General features: G+C 44.2%; 1 long non-coding RNA gene across 1 annotated transcript; it reads left to right on the top strand.

Annotated features, from left to right (window-relative positions):
* The first annotated feature begins 2,347 nt into the window (after nucleotides 1-2,347).
* On the top strand, nucleotides 2,348-7,230 carry LOC124002019. The gene is made up of 2 exons (XR_006832897.1): nucleotides 2,348-2,426; nucleotides 6,529-7,230. It is a non-coding gene; the product is annotated as an uncharacterized LOC124002019 (long non-coding RNA).
* Nucleotides 7,231-15,699: the final 8,469 nt, after the last annotated feature.

The following is a 15,699-nucleotide window of genomic DNA, read 5'->3' on the forward strand; positions in this document are numbered from 1 at the left end:
TATATTCTCCTACATTCAATTTACATTTACACAAATTTCAGAGTGTTTTCTTTTCAAATAGTACCAAGAATATGCATATACTTGGTTCTGTGCCTGAGCTACAGGCAGTTGGATTTGGGTATGTCTTCAGGCGGAAATTGAAAAAAAGTAGGGGGTAGCTCTAAGAGGTCAGCTTCTGCCCCCAAGCCATAAGACTGCTGAACAATTAATCAAATGGCCACCTGGACTACTTACGTTGAACCTCCCCCTTTGTTTTTACACTGCTGCTACTCTCTGTTTATTATTTATGCATAGTCACTTTACCCCTACCTAAATGTACAAATTACCTTGACTAACCTGTACCCCCGCACATTGACTCGGTACCGGTACCCCCCCTGTATATAGCTTTGTTATTGTTATGTAATTTTCTTGTTTCTTTTTTCACTTTAGTTTATTTAGTAATTCTTAACTTTATTTATTGAACTGCATTGTTGGTTAAGGGCTTGTAAGTAAGCATTTCACGGTAAGGCGCATGAGACAAATACAATTTGATTTGAGATGTGTTGATGGAAGACCTGACACATTATGAAAAGCACAACTTCAGTGTATGTGAGAGAGAAATGAGGTGAATGAGGATTGTTACACATTACTACAGGAAACACTTCCGGACACATTGCATAATACCCTCCAGGGGCATGTACACATGCCAGAAGCGGAGGCGGCACGTCCTGGGTGCGGGCACATTGAATACCTGCTGCATGATCTCACCTTTTTGTCATCGGTTAGACTACCACACAGCCAATAGGAATGCTTGATTCCCTGTTGTCATGCCAGGGAGGGCGGGTGTGTTTAAGTACAGTGATCCACAATTCCACCTACACCCTGCTGTGACTAAATAAACACACTCTTTACAGACAGTGGCCTTGCTGCCTTTCAGAGAGCTGTGACTACCCCCCACTTGGTCCTACATAAACAAAGACGAATAGACTTGAATAGGGGTGTCTGAGTCACTGTGTTGTGTTTTTCCCAGCAGGAGGTGTACGTGTGTGTGTGTGTGTGTGTGTGTGTGTGTGTGTGTGTGTGTGTGTGTGTGTGTGTGTGTGTGTGTGTGTGTGTGTGTGTGTGTGTGTGTGTGTGTGTGTGTGTGTGTGTGTGTGTGTGTGTGTGTGTGTGTGTGTGTGGGGCAGACTGAGAAAAACCCACTGAGAAAAGGCACCCAATGCATCGGGAAACACAGGCATTTATTCATAACCTTTGTGAATGGATACTATGTTTGTATTTATAAATAACTACAGCCATAGGTGATGTAATGAAATCACCAGCAACACAGACATATTGTAATGCATGGTTAAGATTGGAATTGGAGGGAAACAAACTAATGCCTTGTCTATGGTACAGGGACACTTCCCCTTCTGTGCATGCTTATATACTTTACTAATGACAACTGATTTTTGACACAGAATACCCATTGTTTGACTGGACTATGCTATTTTTGCGATTTAGAATTGGGGATTTCGGTCTGGGGCTGTAAGGTGGTTAGTGCAGTCACCGCAGTCTAGCTCACCTGTCCAGAACACCTGTCCAGAATGGTCAATAGTTGACCGAACCTGGAGCGTCCCTGCTGGGCACACACACCAGCAACCGCAACTCAGAGCTATCAACACACTACAACAGTCTGGTTTGTGTGTGTGGGGTGGTGGGTGGATGCGTGCGCTTCATGCTTATTAGCGTCATTTAGGGGTCGTCAGGTTGGTGTCTGGACCCCAAGTGTACACACATTCTCTGATACGCTTTGAGTTTGACATCTCAGTGTTTCGAGAAGTGCACTCATTAAAAACCCTGCCATATTAAGTTTAAGAGTATCGATTGATGCTTTAATGATATGGTTACTCGTCTTCTTGAGAGTCTTGGATACGTATTTGATCAGTGTACATTTTTGCATCAAAGTAGCAAAACCCTGGTTGGTACACATGGATTTAACTGGGGCGAATTTGAACTCAAGTCACTCAGTTGATTAAGTGATTTAAATAGCTTTTTATTTTCAGTTTATTTGGTTGCCTTTTCAGGATGCCAATCCAAAAAGTAACATTTAATATTGTACAGTTCTGCTTCAGCTGGTATCTGAGAATAATGTAGGTGTTTCTCTCCCTCTCTTTCTCCCTCCCCTGTTCTCAGGTGCAGTATATAATTCAAGGCTACCACAAGAGGAGAGAGTACATTGCTGCCTTTCTCAGTCACTTTGGAATGTGAGTCTGGTGTGTGTGCACATGTAAGGGAGAAGGGCAAGGAAAGGTTTTGTGGGAGCAAGCATATCTGTAACATTGTATTTGATTTTTATGGTGGGCACATTAGTGTCTTTATGCAGGGGGTGGTGGAGTACGATGCAGAGGGATTCACCAAGCTCACTCTTCTCCTCATGTGGAAAGACTTCTGTTTCCTTGTCCATGGTGAGTAACACACACACCTTTCATTCTTACTATGTCTTCCTCCCCAAACTCTCTTTTTCTCCCTCTATCTTTCTCTCACCTCTCCCCCTCCAGTGGACCTTCCTCTACTCCCCACGGGAACAGCCCACCCTGACATTCCAGTCTGTGTACCACTTCCCCAACAGTGGGCAGCTCCACTGGCAGGTGCAGAAGTCCTATGTAACGGTTTTCTTCCTGGGAAGGAGAGGAGGACCAAAATGCAGCGTGGTTAAAGTCCATGGTTTTTTAATCAGAGAAACTAAACATGAACAGAATACAAAACAAGAAACGTGAAAACCCGAAAACAGTCCCGTGTGGCACAAACACTGACTCAGGAGACAACCTCCCACAAAATACCCAAAGAATATGGCTGCCTAAATATGGTTCCCAATAAGAGACCACGATAAACACCTGCCTCTGATTGAGAACCACTCTAGGCAACCATAGACTTGCCTAGACAACTACACTGAACACAACCCCATAAATCTAATAAACCCCTAGACAAGACGAAACACATAGAAATCACCCATGTCGCACCCTGGCCTAACCAAAATAATAAAGAAAACACAGATAACTAAGGCCAGGGCGTGACAGTCCCCCCCCCCCAAAGTTGCGGACTCCCGGCCGCACACCTAAACCCATAGGGGAGGGTCTGGGTGGGCGTCTATCCATGGTGGCGGCTCTGGCGCGGGATGTGGACCCCACTCCGACCCTCGCCACCGACCTTGGCCTATGAACCCTAACAGAGGGCCCCACTGGACTGAGGGGCAGCTCCAGACTGAGGGTCAGCTCGGGACTGAGGGGTAGCTCAGGACTGAGGGGTAGCTCAGGACTGAGGGGTAGCTGAGGGGTAGCTCAGGACTGAGAGGTAGCTCAGGACTGAGAGGTAGCTCAGGCTGGTTGGATCCTGGCTGACTGGCAGCTCTGGCGGATCCTGGCTGACTGGCGGCTCTGATGGATCCTGGCTGACTGGCGGCTGGCGGATCCTGGCTGACTGGCGGCTCTGGAAGATCCTGACAGACGGGAGACTCTGGAGGCTCATGACAGGCGGGAGACTCTGGAGGCTCATGACAGGCGGGAGACGCTGAAGGCTCATGACAGGCGGGAGACTCTGGCGGCTCATGACAGGCGGGAGACTCTGGCGGCTCATGACAGGCGGGAGACTCTGGCGGCTCATGACAGGCGGGAGACTCTGGCGGCTCATGACAGGCGGGAGACTCTGGCGGCTCATGACAGGCGGGAGACTCTGGCGGCTCATGACAGGCGGGAGACTCTGGCGGCTCATGACAGGCGGGAGACTCTGGCGGCTCATGACAGGCGGGAGACTCTGGCGGCTCATGACAGGCGGGAGACTCTAGCGGCTCTGGACAGGCGGAAGACTCTAGCGGATCTGGACAGGTGGAAGAGACTCTAGCGGCTCTGGACAGGCGGGAGACTCTAGCGGCTCTGGACAGGCGGGAGACTCTAGCAGCTCTGGACAGGCGGGAGACTCTACGAGCGCTGGAGAGGAGGAAGGCTCTGGCAGCGCTGGACAGGCGAAGCGCACTGTAGGCCTGGTGCGTGGTGCTGGCACTGGTGGTACTGGGCCGAGGACACGCACAGGAAGCCTGGTGCGGGGAGCTGCCACCGGAGGGTTGATGCGTGGAGGTGGTACTGGATAGACCGGACCGTGCAGGCACACTGGAGCTCTTGAGCACTGAGCCTGCACAACCTTACCTGGTTGAATTCTCCCGGTCGCCCTGTCAGTGCGGCGAGGTGGAATAGCCCGCACTGGGCTGTGCAGGCGAACCGGGGACACCATGCGTAAGGCTGGTGCCATGTATGCCGGCCCAAGGAGACGCACTGAAGACCAGATGCGTAGAGCCGGCTTCATGACACCTGGCTCAATGCCCACTCTAGCCCGGCCGATACGAGGAGCTGGTATGTACCTCACCGGGCTATGCATCCGCACTGGGGACACCGTGCGCTCCACAGCATAACACGGTGCCTGCCCGGTCTCTCTAGCCCCCCGGTAAGCACAGGAAGTTGGTGCAGGTCTCCTACCTGGCTTCGCCATACTGCCTGTGTGCCCCCCCAAGACATTTTTGGGGCTGACTCTCGGACTTCCTTGCCAGCCGTGTTCCCTCGTATTGCCGGCTCCTCTCTCCGGCTACCTCTGCTCTCCTAGCGGCCTCCACCTGTTCCCATGGGAGGCGATCCTTTCCCGCCAGGATCTCCTCCCATGTGTAGCAACCATTGCAGACCAACACATCATCCCATGTCCATTCCTCCTTGTGCTGCTCCTGCTGCTGCAGCCTGTCACCACGCAGCTTGCTCCTGTTGTGGTGGGTGGTTCTGTAACGGATTTCTGCCTGGGAAGGAGAGGAGGACCAAAATGCAGCGTGGTTAAAGTCCATGGTTCTTTTATCAGAGAAACTAAACCTGAACAGAATACAAAACAAGAAACGTGAAAACCCGAAAACAGTCCCGTGTGGCACAAACACTGACACAGGAGACAACCTCCCACAAAATACCCAAAGAATATGGCTGCCTAAATATGGTTCCCAATCAGAGACAACGATAAACACCTGCCTCCGATTGAGAACCACTCTAGGCAACCATAGACTTGCCTAGACAACTACACTGAACACAACCCCATAAATCTAATAAACCCCTAGAAAAGCCGAAACACAAATAAATCACCCATGTCACACCCTGGCCTAACCAAAATAATAAAGAAAACACAGATAACTAAGGCCAGGGCGTGACATCCTACCCTTACAGCCCGCGATGGGACGGCAACGAGATGGCCAAAAGAGCCAGGTAAGGCAAGATACCACTGGACAGATAGGGTGAAGTTGCCCCTAGATGCTGATGAATAAGTTTTGCCTTTTTCTTACTAATGGTTAGGATTGGGGGAGGGGAAGCTGATCTTAGATCTGTACATAGGTGAAACAATCACCCGTAGCATACTGGACAACATTGACTTTTTGAGCTACTATACTGTACAGTAATTACCCATAATACATGATGATAATGATTCAAATCAAAGTTATTTGTTTAAGTCACGTAATCCAATCGACTAGCACAAAACGAGAACCTGCTGCCATCTTTGGACTAGGTCTCCCTCACAAAATAGATTTGATCTCAATTAAACTTATCTGGATTTATAATGGTAACATGAAAAGCAAAACAATCCTTGTCATACTAATAATCACTAACAGTATGGACATCAAATTACTTTAATTGAAACCACATATCACTACTCACACTGGTAAAAATGTATATGGCAATTTTAAAAAAAAATAGAATTATAGATGTATGGCTCTCCCAAATTGTATTTAATTTACCTTTTTTCTATTTAACAAGAACCCGTTGAACCTATTAGTGAATTAATGGCTTTATCTCTAGCATTATCGTGTTTACTTAGCAAAGGAGTGCTTAACTGTAACAGGAGTGCTTAACTGTAACAGTTGAGTTTTTGTCCTAAAGTTGATAGTTACATGGAACAGATGGAATTTTCTTTGTTTACATCGCTAGTCTCCAAGGAAAGTCAGTATCTTATCTCTGTTTTGCTGACAAGTCGTTTTCAGTCTTAGTTTGGAACTGTGGAGGGCCCAAAATATGCAAACATTCCAAATGCCTGGGATTCCAACCTATCAGCTACTGGTTTATAACTGAGAAGAGTTTGTATTCTCGGCTACCTGACCTGGAGTGAAACTCGCCCTTAAACACACACGCACACACTGTTTGGTTTTGACAGCTCTTAATTATTGTACATTGTCATTCCATTGCATTTTTTGTCTTGGTTTATCTTTTTAGTTTTACTTGCTTGCTCCTCACAATTTCTCATTTTCTATAAGGAAGATTGAACATTGAGATAATCAGGAGTAGCCATCGGTCTCTCTGTCTTGATTTCACAGTGGTAAATTGTTGAGATGTTTTGTGTTTAGATTATACTCTCAGCATGTCAGGAGACAACTTTTTCCTGCTGAAAGAACAAACTGGTGGTGCACTTTTATGGTCAGACAAGAACTGTAGTACTCCCAGTAAATCTGTCTGTCTAAATTACTTTTAATTGGTATCTTTCTCTCTCACTCCACAGAGCATATTTCAAGAGCTGCATTCCACAATTTCAGGAAGAGGCCTTTGCCACTGAAACTCTAGGAGTGTAGTGTAGTGTGTGTGAATGCGCTGCACATAAGTGACAATGTACGCTGTACAGGGACTCTCTAACTCCATGTTTAGCCATATGTTTTATGCTTTCCCTGAATTGTCTGCGTTTCCATTTTATTTCATTTTTTTACCCTTCTTACAATTACAGAAAGAAAATGCTGTTGCTAAAATGGTTAGGGTCAGTAGTTCAGAACCACTTAGTCTGTCAATAGACAGATGTTGGGTTTGCCCAGCCAAGGTGCTACAGCCTCAAACAAGACATCACTTCTGATCTTCTGATTGGTTGTGAGAACTGGAAAAGGGCCCTGAACACTTTGGCTGGAGATTGATGTGATGCGGTCATCTTCTGGAAAAACCTTCAGTGGTTCATCTTGATTCATATAATACATTCTTACGAGTGGTACCATTACTTTATCATTCTACAGTTGTCTTAATCTTTGCCTTGAGAGGAGTATTCCTCAGTACTATGTACATTGGAGAGAATACTGTATGTTCTATTTTTCATTTGTAAAGACCTGTGATCATATTTGATTCACTTACTCCATGAAGGTAAGTTACTAAATGTTTTCTGTTATTTTCATTTCACCACCATCTCAATCACTCCTATTCCCAATAAAACCCTGAAATCCTGTACTGTCTGTAAATACATTCTTTATTGTTTCATTATTGCTTGTCACTAAACCACTGATGCACTGTGATTAAATTATGGCCTGTGCTAAATGTAGCTGTGTTTGAAAGAAAGGGAGAGAGAAACAGGGAATGAGGGATGGATGGTGTGTGAGAGAGAGTGAGACTAACCGGGAGAGTAGGGAGGGAGGGATGGTCTGTGTAAGGGAGGAAGGGTGAAAGAGAGAGTGGGAGTGCGTGTGCATGTTTTCATCATTAAATCTTAAGGGGTCATTGTTAGGGGTCTTTCCTGACCCGGGGGCCAGCCCTTTGCTATATTTATTGTTGGTAATGCAGCAACTGTCAAGTCTAATTGGGAACTATACGGTGAATGTATCTGAGGCATTTAATAGCATTAAGTCTATTAATAAACAAATATTAAAAGCAAGATTATTTTGGTTTTTTTGCTGCGTTCCATGTTTCACGCAGTAACCTTTGCCGACCTGCTTTCAAATGGTCTCGCTCATCAGCCTGGGGATGAACGGCTATCTTTATTTTGAGGAGTGGAAGGAGGGTGTGCAGAGGAAGGACGGAAGGATATGGGGTAACAGCCTCTCTAACGAAGGCTTCTCGATTGCAGTCTTTATTTCAGTTTTTGTATTCATTTCACATTCAAAATTCATTTTGTTTTCCTTTAATTGACTTTGGCTTAGCAAATCCTCTTGATCCTAATTTTTTATCAGCTTTAAATATATTTAAAAAATAAGGTATTTTTATTATTCAGTACATGAGTATAAATTGGAGTGAGTTGTGAGGAATCTACAGACGCTAACATTGTCAACGATTCATAGAAATTGGTTTTAAGTTTGAAGGTGAAACACTTTGAAGTAAACCTTATAAGTTGCTCGTAAGCAACTCTTTCAATTTAAACTAAGGCACGGGTGTCATATCACATAGTCCACATGGAACTCGCCTCTCTCACTCACTTTAAACCTCTCAATAGTGATACGGTCTTCATAATGATCTTACCAAGGTTGCTGCTCAAGGTACCTTTTGAAGCTGTGTTTTTCACTTCCTGACTCACGGCACAGAGGTCTCCTGCCTGCCAACTCTGCTAATACTCCAAATCCACTAATCCAGCCTTATTTAGGAGATTGCAATGGCAGTCGGCCGGAATCATTAAAGGTAGGAATAATTACCCGGGGATCTCTGGAGAGAGATGAATAAAATGACGCTCAGCATCTCTTTACCCCTGAAAACCAGTTTAACCTTTGCTGAACCGTGGAATGGTTTTGCTAATGATTGTCGGCCATTTTGGTTTTGGAGAAGCGGTTTGGTGCACAGTTAAACAAGCCACAACCTCTTTGCCTGATTGTAATAAATGTTTATGTTCTTTGATTACTTAATCATATATTGCAATAGGGCCTTTGTGGACCCTGGAGGTTAATGCTGAGGGCTCCCAACCAAAGCTGAAACCTCATCCACCTCACACTATTTCTCCTTCCTCGAGCTCCTGGCATGTTTTGCTCAGCAGGTGTTTCCAACTCAAGGGAGTTGGCTTGCTAGCAGTAGTGCGGTGCGTGGGTAAAATCGCCGTGGGAAGCCAATCCAGAAATTAAAACAATATCACAACCTACTGTATGTGTTGTGATAATTGCGTTGTTTACTCTATAACCTGTTTGTTCATATGCCTTAACACTGTGATATATAGGCCTAAGGCCGAGACAATAAGAATAAATTCAACCACACATTTGTTTTATTAGAAAACCGGAGGGCAACATCTGTGTGGTGAAGTCCACAAACATATTGCATGTAATAAACAGTTACATGACCTACAGCATGGTCAAGCGAGGTAATGTTTCCGACATTTTCAGACCACTAAACAACTATTGATTTAGAACCACAGAGTTACCTCAAGTTACAAAGAAAACAGGAGCTGCCTACACTATTCCAGCACCATTCCAACTTCAACATTTCAACATCATCTAATCACCTGTGTTTAATCTAATACAGTGACAACTAAAATACACCAATAACGGTTTAGTCCAATCAACGTAAGCTAAATATTATGTGGGTGTCCATGGTACTGATTTCTGTGTATGCGTGCAAGTATAAGAAAACATGTTTACTCACCTGACACCTAAACGCCAATGCCATCCTCCTCTTTCATGTTGCCTAAACAGCAGTACACACTTTTCACTTTTGTTGTACTAGGTTACATGGCTAAAATACTTGCTCGCTACCCTAACTTCCTTTCATGGGCAACGATATGCCAGGCCAGCTAGTTAACATTAGCATACTGCATCTAGCTACATGTTGAACTTCCGTCCTCTCAGGCCAGGGGCACAATGCATGAATTTATGGTTGGATCAGAATTGCCTTGATGTTGATCATTTGCCAGTACGGAGAATTAAGTAAAACCACAAGTCCAAATCCCTATCTCCACCCATGGCTAATTAAGGAAAGGGATAATTTTAGCTAGCTAGCCACTGGATGACAAAAGCACAACAAGATGTAAAAAAAGAAATGAAAAATGTGTGAATAATGACATTTGGCTTGTGATGGGATTGGTCTGAAGCCAAATCCAAACTGGCTTCCCTTCAGACTTTTTATTTTGTGTGCCAGGACCATTCACAGCTGAGCTCACTCAGTTAGGCTCAACGCTGATTGGCTATTATTTTTGTCATACTCTCGTCATACTCTTTCTGACCAGACAGCATCAAATAGATATACGCTACACATACTGAGCATATGGGCTCTGTTTTTTTCACTTGGATGCTTTCTCTGGTGAGATACATTTCCTTCAATTTGCAAAAGGCTGAATGTATGAAACAGAGAGACAAAAGATAAATATTTTTCTTATTCTGGGGTTAATCTTTTGGGCAAGCCTGGATTCCCTTGGCATCCATGAATACACGCCACTGCTAGCTAGCTTTATCAACATTAGACTGATATCCTGTTTGTGGTTAGCTTCAAGGCAGCCATGGATCTGCCATTCTCAGCTAATGACAGCTGTGTGAAACAGGATCACTTAAGCTCTGTAGCACCTTCCCTAGATGATAACCCGGGGCTAGATTTTAGCATCACTCACCTAAGAAGAAGTAACTCGAATAACTAAAAAAAACTTTCAAAAGCAGAGACTGAGGCCAAGAAAGTCAAAGGCTCCTCACTTTTAACAAGCTGGAGAGCTAATATAAGGGTTTCAGTAGTAGACTGAGTAGAATATTTGGTATGCAGCGGGGTTGTTGATGCAAGCCATGTTTAAGATTTTGGAGCTGAGGAGCTTAGCTAATTTGGGAAGGAGTGAGGAGAGTGGGGGGGATTTGCCTAAAATTAAAAAATAGCCCAGAGATGTCATGGATTTGAGAGAATTACTGGTTCGGGCCTCTTTTTTTTATCCCGAAGTCACAGGGATATTCTAATGCACTCACTGTCAAAGCAGCAGATTTTTCCCTCTTGTATAGATAAAAATGGGATCTCGTTAAATGGTGATTGTTAATAGCTAATTACTCTCGTCCTAGCCGAAACATGAGAAGCCAGGAGTGTGTGGCTAAGCCGATCAAAGGACTCCTCGCTCCAGAGCTTGTAGGTTTTCCATTTTTGTCACGTTGTTTGGGCATTTTGGATGGCTTTTGACGAGATGAGGGCAGATATATATATATATATATATATTTTTATACTCCGTCTTCCTCTAGGGTACAATCACAAATATTTGATTTAAACATGTTGTGGATTTACCAAAGCACATCCTTCAGGTGGTTTGTCTCTGGAATGCAGCTTTTGGTTCTCTGATATTTAACCGGGAATTTAGCGAAGGCTTGACACGCTAAATCAGCATAAAAGCTTCATCTTGATCTGCCTAATAGGCCTAGTTGGCAATCGTAGACACTGTTTTTCTTGACAGAGAGGTTCGACTGAAGATTTAAGTGGAGTTTAGAGGTAATGTAAATAAAAGTGACTTGAAGTTGACCTTCATGAGTTTCTCATGGGTGAACCTTTCTCTTCCCTTTTACAGTTTTGTGGCCCATCTGTCTCTCTTTCTTTGCACTCTACCACTTTTCCTCTGCTCTTTCTCCCCTCCTTCTCCATCTCTCTCTTCCCTCTCTTTTCCACTGGCAAGTCCACCTGAGGAGCTGTCACTCTGGGTTGTGATGCTGCCGGTTCAGCCTGTCACACTGACTGAGGGACACATCCCAATCTGCCTTGTACACTGATAGACCTGTCAGGTGGAGTGACAGCCGGGACTTGGACAGGCAGGAAATAAATAGATGTAAATACGTGCATGTTGGTAACTTCTCTTGGTGTGTGGACGAGTGTCCATGCAACTTGGAAAACTTTAAGCATGTGATATGTCAATTATAGATGAACACGAAATTAGAACTGCATTTTTTATATTTTGTCAGGTTTTCAAATTCATGTTTGAGTGAAATGTGCTCCAAATGATTTTTGTTTTATTTTTAACATTGAATTCTCGCTATTTACAGTAGCAAGCTTATTACTAAATATTGTGTTATGCCGATTATAACTTTTTTAGCTATAAAGATTAGCACTGTTCTATAGATACAGTGGGGAGAACAAGTATTTGATACACTGCCGATTTTGTAGGTTTTCCTACTTACAAAGCATGTAGAGGTCTGTAATTTTTTTTTATCATAGGTACACCTCAACTGTGAGAGCCGGAATCTAAAACAAAAATCCAGAAAATCACATTGTATGATTTTTAAGTAATTAATTAGCATTTTATTGCATGACATAAGTATTTGATCACCTACCAACCAGTAAGAATTCCGGCTCTCACAGACCTGTTCGTTTTTCTTTAAGAAGCCCTCCTGTTCCACTCATTACCTGTATTAACTGCACCTGTTTGAACTTGTTACCTGCATAAAATACACCTGTCCACACACTCAATCAAACAGACTCCAACCTCTCCACAATGGCCAAGACCAGAGAGCTGTGTAAGGACATCAGGGATAAAATTGTAGACCTGCACAGGGCTGGGATGGGCTACAGGACAATAGGCAAGCAGCTTGGTGAGAAGGCAACAACTGTTGGCGCAATTATTAGAGAATGGAAGAAGTTCAAGATGACGGTCAATCACCGTCGGTCTGGGGCTCCATGCAAAATCTCACCTCGTGGGGCATCAATGATCATGAGGAAGGTGAGGGATCCTCCCAGAACTACACAGCTGTAACGGCGTTCTTCGTTTGTGGAAAGAGAGTCGGACCGAAATGCAGCGGTGGTTACTCATGTCTTTAATGAAGAAAAACGGAACGATACATGAAATAACTAATAAATACAAAAACAACAAACGGAACGAAAAACCTATTACAGCCTATCTGGTGAACACTACACAGAGACAGGAACAATCACCCACGAAATACAAAGTGAAACCCAGGCTACCTAAATACGGTTCCCCATCAGAGACAACAAGAATCACCTGACTGATTGAGAACCGCCTCAGGCAGCCAAGCCTATACTAGACACACCCCTAATCAACCACAATCCCAATGCCTACAAAAAACCCAATACGACAATACAATAACCCCATGTCACACCCTGGCCTGAACAAATAATTAAAGAAAACACAAAATACTAAGACCAAGGCGTGACAACGGCAGGACCTGGTCAATTACCTGAAGAGAGCTGGGACCACAGTCTCAAAGAAAACCATTAGTAACACACTACGCCATCATGGATTAAAATCCTGCAGCGCACACAAGGTCCCCCTGCTCAAGCCAGCGCATGTCCAGGCCCGTCTGAAGTTTGCCAATGACCATCTGGATGATCCAGAGGAGAGAAGATCATGAGACGAAAATAGAGCTTTTTGGACTAAACTTCACTCGCCGTGTTTGGAGGAAGAAGGATGAGTACAACCACAAGAACACCATCCCAACTGTGAAGCATGGAGGTGGAAACATCATGCTTTGGGGGTGCTTTTCTGCAAAGGGGACAGGATGACTGCACAGTATTGAGGGGAGGATGGATGGGGCCATGTATAGCGAGATCTTGGTCAACAACCTCCATCTGTCACGGTTTTCATGTGGTGAAGGAGAGTCGGACCAAACTGCAGCACGTATATTGTGATCCATGTATATTTACACAACGTAACACGAATCCAAAACACAAACTCTACAAAACAATAAACGTAGTGAAAACTGAAACAGCCTTAACTGGTGCAAACTAACACAGACTAAGGACATCAAGACACTCAGGACAATCACCCACAATACAACCAAAGAATATGGCTGCCTAAATATGGCTCCCAATCAGAGACAACGATAAACACCTGCCTCTGATTGAGAACCACTTCAGACAGCCATAGACTATCCTAGAACACCCCACTAAGCTACAATCCCACTAAGCTACACACCACATACAAAAACCCATGTCACACCCTGGCCTGACCAAATACATGAAGAAAAACACAAAATACTTCGACCAGGGCGTGACACCATCCCTCAGTAAGAGCATTGAAGATGGGTCGTGGCTGGGTCTTCCAGCATGACAAAGACCCAAAACACACAGCCAGGGCAACTAAGGAGTGGCTCTGTAAGAAGCATCTCAAGGTCCTGGAGTGGCCTCGCCAGTCTCCAGACCTGAACCCAATAGAACATCTTTCGAGGGAGCTGAAAGTCCGTATTACCCAGCATCAGCTCCGAAACCTGAACAATCTGGAGAAGGGCTGAATGGAGGAGTGGGCCTAAATCCCTGCTGCATTGTGTGCAAACCTGGTCAAGAACTACAGGAAATGTGTGATCTCTGTTATTGCAAACAAAGGTTTCTGTACCAAATATTAAGTTCTGCTTTTCTGATGTATCAAATACTTATGTTATGCAATAAAATGCAAATGAATTACTTAAAAATCATACAATGTGATATTCTGGATTTTTGTTTTTGATTCCTTCTCTCACAGTTGAAGTGTACCTGATAAATTAAATTACAGACCTCTACATGCTTTGTAAGTAGGAAAATCTGCAAAATCGGCAGTGTATCAAATACTTGTTCTCCCCACTGTAAGTACCATTTTGGCTATATCGATGAAATAAAATTGGCACACAAGCACACACATACTTACATACACACCTACAAATGTCTGACATTTAAGCTCATTAATATCACATTTTGTTGTGTGTACAGTATGTATACAGTATGTAGCTACAAATAATATTTGCCCTTTTTTGCATAACCATAAAGAAACGTTAACCCAATCCAGAGACAACAGCACCTGAAACTACCCTGACACTCGATGGCAGCTCAATAAAATGCTCGCCCAGCTATACAGTATGTGGCCACTGCACAGCTGTACATGGTTGACCTCGATCTGCCCCGTCAGCCCTGTAGGTCATGTCCCCAAGGACTGTGGGTAAAAAGTGAGGTGCGGGTTGGACTACAGCAAACACAGTAATGGAAGAGTGAAGGGGAGGGGGGTCGCTCGTGCCAAGTGACACAAACCCCCCTTGGCAGCCTAATTAAATGTTCCACTTTTCCACACTCGCATTAAGCCTCCATCCAGCCAGAAGAAATGGACTCACCGGAGGAGTAGACCTCGGGAAAAAACTCTGCCCCCCACCCTTCCCTCCTTCCTTCTTTTTCGCTCCTGTCTCCTCTTTTCCCTTCCCTTGCATTTGTGCTGTAGTTGTTTGCGTATTGCAAAAGGGAGAAAGAGTCTGTTGTGCGTGAGACAAGAGCAGTCAGGAGAAGTCAGTCTCTTCGTCTTCACCAGCTGACTGTCCCTTAGCACCTAGAAGAGAAGCCCTAGTGGGAATACTCATCCGTCATTATAGAGATGCCTGCTCATTTGCTTCCATTTAAAATGTACATGAGGGAACATGATCAAAAGCATAGATAAAACACAAAATTATTGGGACGATTCTTGCAGATTAGAAGCAACATGCTGAGCTTGAGGCAGTTATTGGCACACCATGAATTATTTTCTTCAAGATTAAGAAATACAAGCTCAAGTCTATTGTGTGGTAATTTTGCTCAAGCATTCCATGGAAATCCAGGGATATAAGCACAATTTCTGGATTCCTGATTTTCCTTCGTTAATGTGTCTGTAAAGAGAGTATTCAGACAGGACGATGCTCATTTGAGTGTGCACAGTGACCAAAGAGATATTCTGCCTGTGTGTCGCTCTCTATTTCTTTCCCTTTGATGCTATCCTTTTCTCTATCTCACTTCCTTTTTCCCCCCCGCTTCTCAATGTTTGCTGTGCTGTGGCACACCTGCCCTCTAGATGGCCATTGTTGACAACCTCATATTCTTCTCATATCTAGTCTGACAACCTACATTTCTTCTTAGATCCTCTAGATAATCTTTGAGTTAAGTAATTACACTTTATCACTGTATTTAGGAGTCATCATAAGAAAGGATCAGTTAGTGAGGATCATTCTCAGCAAACTGGATGCAGTTTATCACAGAGCCATCCGTTTTGTTACTAAAGCACCTTATACCACCCACCACTGCGACCTGTATGCTCTAGTCGGCTGGCCCT

This window comes from Oncorhynchus gorbuscha, linkage group LG17 (assembly GCF_021184085.1).
Source record: "Oncorhynchus gorbuscha isolate QuinsamMale2020 ecotype Even-year linkage group LG17, OgorEven_v1.0, whole genome shotgun sequence".
NCBI classification, from domain to species: Eukaryota; Metazoa; Chordata; class Actinopteri; order Salmoniformes; family Salmonidae; genus Oncorhynchus; species Oncorhynchus gorbuscha.